We start from the raw sequence: 13386 nt of genomic DNA on the forward strand, positions 1-13386 counted from the left end.
GTTCAGAGTCTATTTAAACTAAGTCCAGGTCGGAAGCAAGACCAGATGGACAAGGACGGGGACAACACGGGGGAGGGGGAGGTGTCAGCACAGGTATCGTCTTGATCTGCAACACAACCAGGAGGACCTTGGACAGGGACAGCAACGGGTCTTTCAAGCCAGCTACTCCTCAGGTGTGGGCCAGGACCTCATGTCCTCCGAAGTTTAAAACGGCAGGAGACAGGGACAATTTAGAAAATGCATTCCTTAGATCTACAAGGATTTAAAGCAGAGAAGGAGAACTGACCCTACTCCCCCAGCACAATAATATAGCAGCGTAAGACCTTGGGGCTGAGACAGGGGGGTCCAGCGACACTGTGGCCCTATCTGGGGGATGCCCCGGACAGGGCCCCACAGGCAGGAAATCTATCCACCCACATTGCCAAGCATCAACCAAAAGGACACCAACAGCTACCACCCTGAATGAGGGCAGAGTATTGCCAGCAGAGTACAGCCCAATTGCACAAGTGCGCAACAGAGAGACAACAACAAGCCAGTGACTCCGCCCCTGAGAGGCATTGTAGGGAGGGCATCCCAATGGCGATGAGAGCCCACCTGGCAAGACAGTAAGGGTGGACAGTATCAAGCCTTCTGGTCACTTTCACGCCCCTGGGGCAGGCAACACCTAATCATAAACCGCCTCCGGCTGTTTATTTAGAGATTCTAGGTACAATTAAAAGGCCTGCATCTTGCGATTGTAGGTTACGTGTAGGTATGTATGGCTGGATCATTTCAGCGAGGTAAGTAGGAGCAAGTCCATGTATTGATTTATAGGTTAACCATAAAACCTTAAAATCTGCCCTAACCCTAACAGGCAGCCAGTGTAAAGAGACTAGTACAGGAGTAATCTGTTCTAGTTAGGATTCTAGCAGCCGTGTGCAGCACTAATTTAAGTTTATTTATTGACCGGAAAGAAGAGCATTGCAGTAATCTAATCTAGAAGTAACAAAAGCATATATTAGTTATTCTGCATACGTTTTTGATAGAAAGTTTCTGATTTTTACAATGTCTCGAAGATGAAAATAAGCAACTCTTGACACATATTTTATATGTTCATCAAAGGAGACGTCAGGGTCAAGGGTAACGCCAAGGTTTCTTACAGTTTTTTGGGATACAACCATGCAGCATTTCTGTTTTTCTTGAGTTTAAAAGCAAGAAGGTCTCTGTCATCCACTTCCTAATATCTGAAATGCATGCTTCGAAAGTAGCTAATTTTGGGGCTTCTCCATGCTTCATTGAAATATATAACTTTGTGTCATCAGCATAACAGTGAAAATTGACATTGTGATTTCGGATTACATCACCCGGAGGCAGCATATATAGTGAGAACAATAATGGGCCCAGAATCAAGCCTTGAGGAACACCATAAAGGACATTTGATTTGTCAGAGGATATGCCATCCACACATACGAACTGATATCTTTCAGATAAATAAGATTTAAACCAGGCTAGAACATGTCCACGTAGCCCAATATGGGTTTCCAGTCTCTCTAAGAGAAGGGAGTATTCAATAGTGTCAAAAGCAGCACTAAGATCAAGAAGCAACAGGACCGATGTGAACCTTTGTCTGAGGCCATTCGAAGGTCATTTGTTACCTTCACGAGTGCAGTCTCAGTACTATGATGGGGTCTGAAACCGGGCTGGAGCATTTCATAAATGTTATTTGTCTTCAGGAAGGTATTCAGTTGTTGGGAAACACATTTTTCTAAGATTTTTGAGAGGAACGGTAGGTTTGATATTGGCCTATAATTGTTTAATATGTCAGGATCTAGATTTTTTTTAACAAGAGGCTTAATTTCCGCAATTTCTAGTGAGTTTGGTACACATCCGGAGGAAAGGGATTAATTTATTATGTTCAACATTGGCTGACCTAGCACAGGAAAAAGCTCCTTAACTAATTTTGTTGGAATAGGGTCTAGCTGTGGGTTTAGAACTCATTACAAAATGTGTGAATGTGACGAGTGATGCGGGATCAGAAAATTCAAGTGTCCCCATTGACACCTGGTCAGGGAGATTCAGGACATTCTCAGGACAACTGAGATTTTGGGGACTATAACTATTTAAGGAGTCAGTTATTTGTTTTCTAATATTGATTAATATTTTCATCAAAGCAGTTCATGTATTCATTACAGCTAAAGTGAAGACCCACTTCACTTGTTGAGCGTTGCTTTTTTGTTAACTTTGCAACTGTATCGAACTGAAATTTTGGATTGTTTTTGTTCACCTCAATCAGGTTGGAGAAATAAGCTGATCGAGCAGATGTGAGTGCTTTTCGGTATTGTAGTGTACTATCTATGCAGGCTAGTTTGAATACTTCCAACTTGGTGGAGCGCCACTTTCGCTCCAATTTTCTGGAGGCTTGCTTGAGTGCTCTTTTGTTTTGTTTTTAGTGGTGCAACCATTTCTAAAGTATTTCGCAGTGTTGAGTTTAGATCCTTGATTTGTTTGTTTGCGGATTTATTTACTCTGTCGTTGATGAGCGAACTTGTAAGAATATCAAGAAATCTATTTGTAGTCCAAGAATTTATAGTACAGCTTTTGAAACTCATTGTTTGCGGAGCAAGTGGATTTCTTGTTTTAACAGTAAATGTAATAAGACAGTGATCCGATATTCCAGGACTTTGGGGGGAAATGATTAGATCTACAATATCTATTTCTCATGACAGGACTAAATCTAAGGAATGATTGTGGCAGTGTGTTGGACCTGAGACATGTTGGATAAAACCCATTGAGTCAATTATGTCTTTAAAGGCCTTTTGAAGAGTGTCATTTGCCTTTTCCATATGAATATTGAAATTGCCAAATAAATGGAATACTATCTGACATGACTACAAGGTAAGACAAGAATTCTGGAAACTCACTGAGGAACATTGTTTATGGTCCGGGGGGCCTGTAAATAGTAGCTTTGTAAAAGATTTTTCAGCCTGCTTAACTTTCATGAGTAAAACTTCAAAAGAATGAAAACCAGTGATGTGTTTGAGAGTAAATGTATATTTACTGTCATAAATATTAGCAACACCCCCTCCTTTTCGGGATGCACAGGGGATATGATCACTAGTATAGCCAGGAGGAGAGGCCTCATTTAGGGCAGTGAATTCATCAGGCTTTAGACACATTTCACAAAAGCCAATAACATCTAGTTTATGATCAGAGATTAATTAATTTACTGCAACTGCCTTTGGAGCAAGGGATCTAACATTTAGGAGTCCCATTTTGAGATGCGAGGTGATGCAGTCATTTTTATTTGAGGTGGAGGAAGGCTTTATCTTAATAATGTTGTTATTGTTAGCACTACCTTGTTTAATGTTTCTCAGCCTGGAACGAGTCACAGTGGCAATAGATAAAACTGTACTAACTACTCTGGCTATGTTATCAACAGACTTCACTATGTCTGGCTAGCGGCCTGACCTGCACCCTATCTCATGGTGAGGCTATAGGAGTGATACTCCTGTCAATGTTCCTAGATAAAAGAAAAGCACCACTCCAGCCAGGATGGAGCCAGTTATCTACAAAATCTACCTTCTGCGACTCCTCCTGACGTTTTCAGCCAGTGATTGAGTTGCGCAAATTTCCTGTAGAACTCATCACTACCCCTAGCTGGGAGGGGCCCAGAGACAATTACACCTTACCACTGGCCTCCACTTGTGAACCATTAAAGTCACAGTTACATTATCTGGATAAAACCCCCACTGTTAAAGGATTTTTGTTGGCTTTGAATCTGAAGGAAAATTCAGACCAAAAACCAAAAAGGAGACTTGTGAGAGATGCCAGATAATGGCCAACAATCACTGTAAAAGAGCTACAGAGTTCAGTGTCTGGGAGTGGAGTAATGGGGCAGCAGTCAACCATATCAAGAGCTCTGCATAACACTGGCCTGTACGGGACAGCGGGGAAAAATGAGCCTTTACTCAAACAGCACCATTGGGAGTTTGCCAGAAATCATGTGAGTGGATATAGATCAAATGAGACCAAGATTTCTGGACCAAAATGTAAGTGCTGTGCGTGGCACCAACCTAACATTCTACCCTCAAGACAAACCATCACTACAGTAAAGTATGGTGGTAGCAGCATCATGCTGTGGGGATGGTTCTCATTATTGGACATCTTGTCAATATTGTAGGAAGAATGGATGGAGCAAATCACAGGGAAATACTGCAAGAGAAGGAAAGAAATCAGAAGAAAATTCATCTTTCATTAGGACACCAATCCCAAGCACATAACCAAAGCAACGTTGGGGTTTTTCAAGGACTAACGGGGAATGTTCTACACCGGCCTAGTCAAAAGCCTAATTTGTGACACTATTTAAAATTTGCTTTCCAAAGGTATTGTCTATCCAACCTCAACAACCTGGAGCAAATCTGCCAATAATGGGTCAAAATCACTCCATAACTGTGCACAGCTGGAAAATATCTAGCCTAGAAAGAATTAAAGCACTTATTGCAGCAAAAGATGGGACTGTGATTCTGAAAGCTAATCCAAGCAACATATAAAAAAAAAGTTATTCTTACAATCACTTTAAAATAATTGATTTTGCATTTCAGTTTTTTAAAATATCTAACAAAACAAAATTCTAATGTATTATTTATAATATTCAATAATTCTGTCATATTACTGAGGATGTTTTTATATATTCTCAGTAATATGAGAGAATTAGTCAGGGGTTTTAATACTTTAGTAAGACTGTATTTTTAAGTGCAATGTGGAGTCTTTATTTTATGAAAAAGATGTACAGTGTATATAAAAAGTCTACACACCCCTTTTAAAATGTCAAGTTCTTGTGATGTAAAAGAATGAGACAAAGATAAATCATGACAGAACTTTTTCACCTTTAATGTGTGACACGACGGTGAACGAGTGGGGACCCAAATGCGGACACAGAGGCAGAGGAGGGCGGTCCAAAGTGTTTATTGAACAAACAGGGAGTGGGCAGGCTCGTAGTGGTGGACAGACAGGGGTCGTTATTGGAAGATCAGATGGTCGGAGGTACAGGGGAGGGCAGGCAGGCTCGTAATCCGAAAAACAGGCAAGGGTCGTAATCCAGGGAATGGAAGGACGGGTAGAATGGAAGAAGCACACATAGAACGCTGGAAACGACAGTACGAGACAAGACGATCTGGCAACTGCCGAACAGAGAACAGGGTTTAAATACACAGGGCTAATAGGGAACCGGGAACACCTGGTGAGGGGTGGGGACAAGACAACAGGTGAAACACATCAGGGTGTGACAATTTGATGTATAACTTGAACAATTCAATTGAAAATCAAACTGAAATCTTTGAGGGGGAAAAATAAAAAACTCACAATAACCTGGTTGCATAACTGTGCACACCCTTAAACTTATACTTTGTTGAAGCACCTATTGATTTTGTTACAGAACTCAGTTGGGTAGGAGTCTATTAGCATGGCACATCTTGACGTGGCAATATTTGCCCATTGTTCTTTGCAAAAGCGCTCCAAATGTGTCAGATTGCGAGGACATCTCCTGTGCACAGCCCTCTTCAGATCACCCCACAGATGTTTAATTGGATTCAGGTCTGGGCTCTGGCTGGGCCACTCCAAAACGTTATTCTTGTTCTGGTGAAAACATGCTTTTGTGGATTTGGATGTCTGCTTTGGGTCGTTGTCATGCTGAAAGGTGAACTTCCTCTTCATCTTCTGCTTTCTAATGGACGCCTGAAGGTTTTGTGCCAACATTTCCTGGTATTTGGAACTGTTCATAATTCCCTCGCCCCTGACTAAGGCCCCAATTCCAGCTGAAGAAAAACAGCCCCAAAGCATGATGCTGCCACCTCCATGCTTTACTGTGGGTATGGTGTTCTTTGGGTGATGTGCAGTGTTGTTTTTGCGCCAAACATACCTTTTGGAATTATGGCCAAAAAGTTCAACCTTGGTTTCATCAGACCATAACACATAGGCGTCCAGTTCTTGGTAATGTCTCTGTTGTGCCATATTTTCTCCACTTGATGATGACTGTCAGTTCTTGGTAATGTCTCTGTTGTGCCATATTTTCTCCACTTGATGTTTTCTCCACATTTCTTCACTGTGTTCCATGGTATATCTAATGCTTTGGAAATAATTTTGTCTCCTGACTGATACCTTTCAACAATGAGATTCCTATGATGCTTTGGAAGCTCTCGGCAGACCATGGCTTTTGCTCTGAGATCCAACAAAAAAAAAATCTGGAAAATCCTACTAGAACAGCTGAACTTTATTTTTTATTAATCAGAGTCACTTTAAATGATGGCAGGTGTGTAATGACTCTTATTAAACATGAGTTTGAATGTGATTGGTTAATTCTGAACACAGCCACATCCCCAGTTATAAGAGGGTGTGCACACTTATGCAATAAGGTTTTTATTTTACATTTTTCAATTGAATTGTTCACATTATAGGTCACATTAAAAGTGGAAAAGGTTCTGACATGATTTATCTTTGTCTCATTCTTTTACATCACAAAAACCTGGCATTTTAACAGGGGTGTGTGGACTTTTTATATCCATTGTAAGTAAAATAGAACATTTCTTATCATTCATTTTACTTAAAGTTTCCATCCTGGTGCAAACCGCTGATCTAAGGCTTAAATACATTTTAAAGATGTCTTATAATTTTATTGCTCTTGTGTATGGATTGCTTACACCTATCTTAATCCCACTTTGCTTAAATGTCACTGTACAAAAACACTTTTTTTCTTCAGAAGTGGTTGCATGTGTTCAGTGTTTCTGAAAAAATCTCTGCAGAAAATAACCATGTCACAAGTCATCAGTTGTGGTCCTCTACAGTATTCACCTTTCCCTATACACCTGAAGAGCGGATACAACATTTCTGGTCAAATTCAGTTCACCTGAGTGGCGTATGCAGTCACCAGGTCTTCCCCAATAGTATATTTGGGATCAGTACCTTGCTGTCTAGTAGACAGACTGCAGAAGTCAGTGTGATGATTCATGTCTGATAGGCTCACGACATGTGGACAGAGGGGGGACACTGGCAACCCAGAAATATTTCAAAGGACCAATGGTGGAAACAGACAGGACGGAGAAGGTGTAGTCTAACAGTAGTGCTGAGTGAGAAACCTTGAAGGGGAGGGTGAATGCAGCTTTGTACGTAGCTGTGCTCAGCTGACAGTTGCGGCAGAATGGCAGGCTGTGGAGGAATTTAACATATAGGCATGGGGCAGATGGTCAACACAGGTACTGAGAACCCACAGGGAGGGAAGTCTCTATTGGGCTGCATTCCTGGTGACAGGGATGACAGAAAGCTGACTAGGAGAGCTGCATTGGCTCTATTAATTAAAGATCCATATACTGTACCTTGAACTAAAAGGAAACTTTGGGCACAAACATCTTTAAAATAGAATTGTGGTGTGCTTTTGATTTCCTTGGTAATCCTCCAGACGTACAATTATTTAGACACGTTTTTGTGACCGAGGTGAAATCCTAAAAATATTGCCTAGGAAATACAAAGCATTATTATTACCTTGACAGTGCTTAAAAACTTTCCATGTCTGATTGTCTTATTGTGTAATGTTTAATCACTGAAGGTCTTTATGAGGCTTTAAAAAGATTTCAAAAAGCTAATTTAAAACAGAATATTCAGATCTAGACTTATATTGAGACAATGGAAAAGTATAATAAAAATTATGCCAGCCTCTATTATTTCACACAGTCTATGTAACCAATGTATGTTTCCTGAAGAGTTAGTCACTAGCTTTAATTTCCACTTTCAAATTATAAAATATTTTGTGTATTGTAGCTCAACCGCAAAAAAATCCCAATGAAATATATTTAAGTCCCACTATATAACACAGGAAAATATAACATAATTGAAAGGGTGGTATTTACAATACTTAACACACCCAATACAACATTTCTCAACATAATGCAGTTACCTATTGCAATGCCACCTACAGGCCTTTCGTGGCAGAACGGGCTCAATCAAGTCAAAGGAAAATTGACTATGTATGAGACATTTCCACATTAGCAAACCAAAAAGGTCCACATAACCAGTGAATGGGTGGCAGCCGGGATGATTGGCATGGAGCGGTGTGCCCTCATAATCGGTGGTAAGCCTACAAACTGGCAAGAAGGTGTAATGTCTTGGATTTAGTTGTTAGGTGTCCTGGCACAGTGTCCATACTGTGGTTTATGGTTTCTAGCTTTGAGGATACCAGAACAGAAAGATTCTCTGTGAGGATCTAGCTGACCCAGTGAAACCTTTCAGAAGAAGCTCCAAAAATGTCATGTGAATGGGGCTTTTCCGAGGGATTTTATCTTTACTTTCTACACTGTACCAGTTTTTGGAAAATAGGATCCAAGTGGGAAGAGTAGGAGTATTCAAAAGAAAGGTTGGAGTATCAATTCAAAATAACTATTGCCAGTGAGATGAGAAAAAAAGATGGATTTAGATCAAGTAGTGACACTAATAATAGAACAAGTATCCATGTCTTGGCTTGTGTGTTCCAGAATGAACCCAAGTAGCAGGACCCTCTCTAATTACTGTAACCATGGATAGGTAATTAGTCTATTGCAGGGCCTTCAATCAGTCTACCACCTGATGCTGAGTGAGAAGCACACGGATACCATGGGTGAAATCCATACAGAGTTTGGTGTTGCTTGGCTTTGGTCTGAACTCACAGTGTTCCATAAGAAGAAATAGAAATAAGTAAATTATGATTGTGTGAAGAACTTCAAATTAAGGCAGGAAAATGACACTACAATAAAAGAAATGTCTAGAAAGGGACACAAGAGTATAGAAATGTTACCTGCGTTTACAACAATGTTCCCACAAATGTTGAGGGTGCATAAAACGCAAATAAAAACAGAGTGCAATGATGTGCATATAATTTATCCTCATATATAATAGAAAATAGTACTAAGACAACATATCAAATGTTGAAACTGAGAAATGTTACTGTTTTTGGAAAAATACATGCCCATTTTGAATTTGATGCCAGGAACATGTTTAAAAAAAGTTGGGACAGGGGCATGTTAACCACTGTGTTACATCACCTCTTCTTTTAACAACACTCTGTAAGCATTTGGGAACTGAGGAGACCAATTGCTGTAGTTTTGAAAGTGAGATGTTTTCCCATTCTTGATTGATTGATTTTGGATTTCAACTGCTCAACAGTTCAGTGTCGGCGTTGTCGTATTTTTCATTTCATAATGTGCCAAATGTTTTCAATGAGTGACAGGTCTGGACTGCAGGCAGGACAGTTTAACACCTGGACTATTTTACTATGGAGCCATGCAGTTGTAATACGTGCAGAATGTGGTTTGGCATCGTCTTGCTGAAATAAGCAAGGCTTTCTCTGAAAAAGACGATGTCTGGATGGCAGCATATATTGCACCAAAATCTGTATACAGTTAGGTACAGAAGTTGGACACTGACACAAGTTTTGTTTTTTTGGCTGTTTACCACAATATATTCAGTTACAGTTAAATAATGAATATGGGCTTAAAGTGCAGTCTCTCAGGTTTAATTTCAGGGTATTCACATCCAAATTGGAAGAAGGGTTTAGGAATTACAGCCCTTTATAACGTAGCCCCCTCATTTTCAAGGGACCGAAAGTAATTGGACAATTGACTCAAAAGCTGTTTCATGTACAGGTGTGGGCTATTCCTTCATAATTTCTTCATCAAGAGAGATAGCATTCCATCAGAGAGATAGCAGGAACATTAGAAGTGGCCAAATCAGCAGTTTGGCACATTGTGAGGAAAAAAGAGCACACTGGTGACCTCTGCAACACAAAAATGCCTGGACGTCCACAGAAGACCATAGGATCCTTTCCATTGTAAAGAAAAACCCCTTCACAACATCCAGCCAAGTGAAGAACACTCGCCAGGAGGTAGGCATATAATTATCCAAGTCTACTATAAAGAGAAGACTTCATGAGAACAAATACAGAAGGTTCACCACAAGGTGCAAACCATTCATAAGCCTTAAGATTAGAAAGGCCAGATTAGACTTCTAAAAACATCATCAACAAAAAAAGCCAGCCCAGTTCTGGAACAGCATTCTTTGGACAGATGAAACTAAGATCAACCTGTACCAGGATGATTTGAAGAACAAGAAACCAGGCAAGCCTTGTTCAGCCGGTCCGCAATAGAAAGCGTTACCACCTCAAGATTCGAACCCAGGTCACCCCCGTGAAGCAGGATGTCATTTACCACTACACCACAGACCTGCACATTTGTCAGGTGTCAGTATAGCCTCTTGTCCATATCCTGAATAATCCCTTTTTGAATAGTTAATTGGCCATTTGTGAACGACATTGATAGTGTTAAACTGACTAACGTTTCTTACTAAGTTCAGCTTCACCATAAATAGCGTCTATGTGTGGCGTTTGCCACTGGCCTTTTTACAGCGTATTAGCGTATAAGCTTTCCCGGTATCTACTAACTTACTGGAATAGTCAATGGAATTGAGCAATTGCTAGCAATTCTGCAAGAGCTATTTTATTTCATGGCATAAGAACATATTTTTTTCTTTCATGGCAAAACTATATACAAACCCGATTCCAAAAAAGTTGGGACACTGTACAAATTGTGAGTAAAAAAGGAATGGGTTAGGGTTAGGATCCAAAAGCGCAGGCGTTTTCTCTGGGCCAAGGATCATTTAAAATGGACTGTGGCAAAGTGGTCAGACAAATCAAAATTTGAAGTTCATTTAGGAAAACTGGGACGCCATGTCATCCAGACTAAAGAGGACAAGGACAACCCAAGTTGTTATCAGTGCTCAGTTCAGAAGCCTGCATCTCTGATGGTATGGGGTTGCATGAGTGCGTGTGGCATGGGCAGCCTACACATCTGGAAAGGCACCATCAATGCTGACAGTTATATCCAAGTTCTAGAACAACATATGTTCCCATCCAGACGTCGTCTCTTTCAGGGAAGACCTTGCATTTTCCAACATGACAATGCCAGACCACATACTGCATCAATTACAATGTCATGGCTGCATAGAAGAAGGATCCGGGTACTGAAATGGCCAGCCTACAGTCCAGATCTTTCACCCATAGAAAACATTTGTTGCATCATAAAGAGGAAGGTGCGACAAAGAAGACCTAAGACAGTTGAGCAACTAGAAGCCTGTATTAGACAAGAATGGTACAATATTCCTATTTATAAACTTGAGCAACTTGTCTCCTCAGTCCCCAGACGTTTGCAGTCTGTTATAAAAAGAAGAGGGGATACCACACAGTGGTAAACATGGCTTTGTCCCAACTATTTTGAGATGTGTTGATGCCATGAAATTTAAAATCAACTTATTTTTCCCTTAAAGTGATACATTTTCTCAGTTTAAGCATTTTTTCTTTCATTTGTGAATGACATTGATACAATAACATTGATATCAATAAAGGCAACTATAACTAACTTTTTCATCAAGTGAAAAGACGAGAGAATCATGGATTCTACCAGAAATGATCCTAAGTATACCACATCATCTGTAAAACATGTTGGAGCTACTATTATGGCATGGGCATACATGGCTTCCAATGGCACTGGGTCATTAGTGTTTATTGATGATGTGACAGAAGATAGAAGCAGCTGGATGAATTCTGAAGTGTATAGGAATATATTGTCTGCTCAGATTCAGCCAAATTCAGCTAAGTTGATTGGACGGCGCTTCACTTTACAGATGGACAATGACCCAAAACATGCAACCCAGGAGTTTTTCAGGCAAAAAAGTGGAATATTCTGAGATGGCAGAGTCAATCATCTGATCTCAACCCAATTGAGCATGCATTTCACTTGCTGAAGACAAAACGTAAGGCAGAAAGACCCACGAACAAACAACTGAAGACAGCTCCAGTAAAGGCAAAGCACAACAAAGGAGGTTTGGGGATGTCCATGCCTTCCAGACTTCAAGCAGTCATTGCCTGCAAAGGAGTCTCAACAAAGTATTAAAAATGAACATTTTATATCTGATTGTGTTAATTTGTCCAATTACATTTGAGCCCCTGAAATAAAGGGGACAATGGTTGCAATTCCTAGATGTTTCATACACTATTTTTGTACAACTAATTCCTGACCGCACTGTATTGTTCAGCATTAATTGTGCCTTTGCAGATGTGAAAGTCACCAATGCCATGTTTCAGGAAAATCCATAATACAAATGCACAACAAATTCTTGTAAGTTATATATATTTGAGGTAGAAGAAATCTCATGAAGACATTTGAATACACTGTGGGCAAGTTGAAAACAGAAAACGCAGTAAAAGCCAAAACAAGAGATATGGCAAATCCTGTAAGAACTGACCAAAGGATCACTTGAAAGAATTACAAGGCCACAGACATACTGATGTTTTAAAAGGATTTTCTTAGTGTTCACTGTATTAATATTTCTTGGTGTTTACTGACATGTTATACTTTGCATATTCTAAAAATGTTGTCACTATTTAGAAATGGTCTACTGTTTTTTTTGACTGCTCTAATACCAATGCAGCACTGTAAATCACATTTATTTAGGTTGTTGCTGCTGAACCTTTTCACAGAGTGGACTGTAGAGTTATACTTCAGCGCTGTAGGGCCCATTAAGAGAGGCCCCAGTTCTACCCTCTCCTGCCCAGGTGAGTTCTGGACCATGAGTTAAATACACCCTCTGTTATCTGGTTGTGTCTAGGATTGCAGGTTTTCGCTCTCACTTTGTACTTGATTGACTAATTAGGTCACTAATTGGTTAGTTTCTACCATCACCTGGTTGTTTAGGTGTGAAGTGGGAACCAATTTATAGGAAAAAACTAAACCTGCAGACACTCGGCCCTCAGTGGAACTGTTTGGATACCCCTGGTCTAGGAAGATTGCATTCTCAACACTGTTCCCCCTTGGTGTAGCCTCTGGCAGTGTCTGTTGTAAAGAGCAAGTCAGTTGTATTTCTCTGCTGCGAATTTGAAACTAGCACATAAATTATACAGCTATCCCTCACAAACCAGACTCACTAAACACACCAAGCCTTGCCTTTAGTGTCTGTGTCAGGTCAGGGAAATGATACAGTCCCATTTCCAAAAACTTTGGGACGCTGTGTAAAATGAAAGAGAAACTGAATGCAGTGATGTGGAAATAATTTAAATGCTATATTCAATAGAAAACACTACAAAGACAGTATATCAAATGTTGAAACAGAAAATTGTTATTGTTTCTTGAAAAATATATGCCTACTAGTGGAACATCACAACTAATTTGGTTATTTGTCAAGGCATGGTGTTTAATTGACTACTGGTGCAGTAGACAGTCTATCATTGTGTTGAATGGTATCTTGGTCCACAATCTACTTTCCCAACAGCCCTTTGGAAAGACACTGGAAACATCTTTTCAATTTAAAGTCTAAAGACAAACATACCTGTGACAG

The sequence above is a fragment of the Esox lucius genome, chromosome 20, assembly GCF_011004845.1.
Source record: "Esox lucius isolate fEsoLuc1 chromosome 20, fEsoLuc1.pri, whole genome shotgun sequence".
Classification (NCBI taxonomy): Eukaryota; Metazoa; Chordata; class Actinopteri; order Esociformes; family Esocidae; genus Esox; species Esox lucius.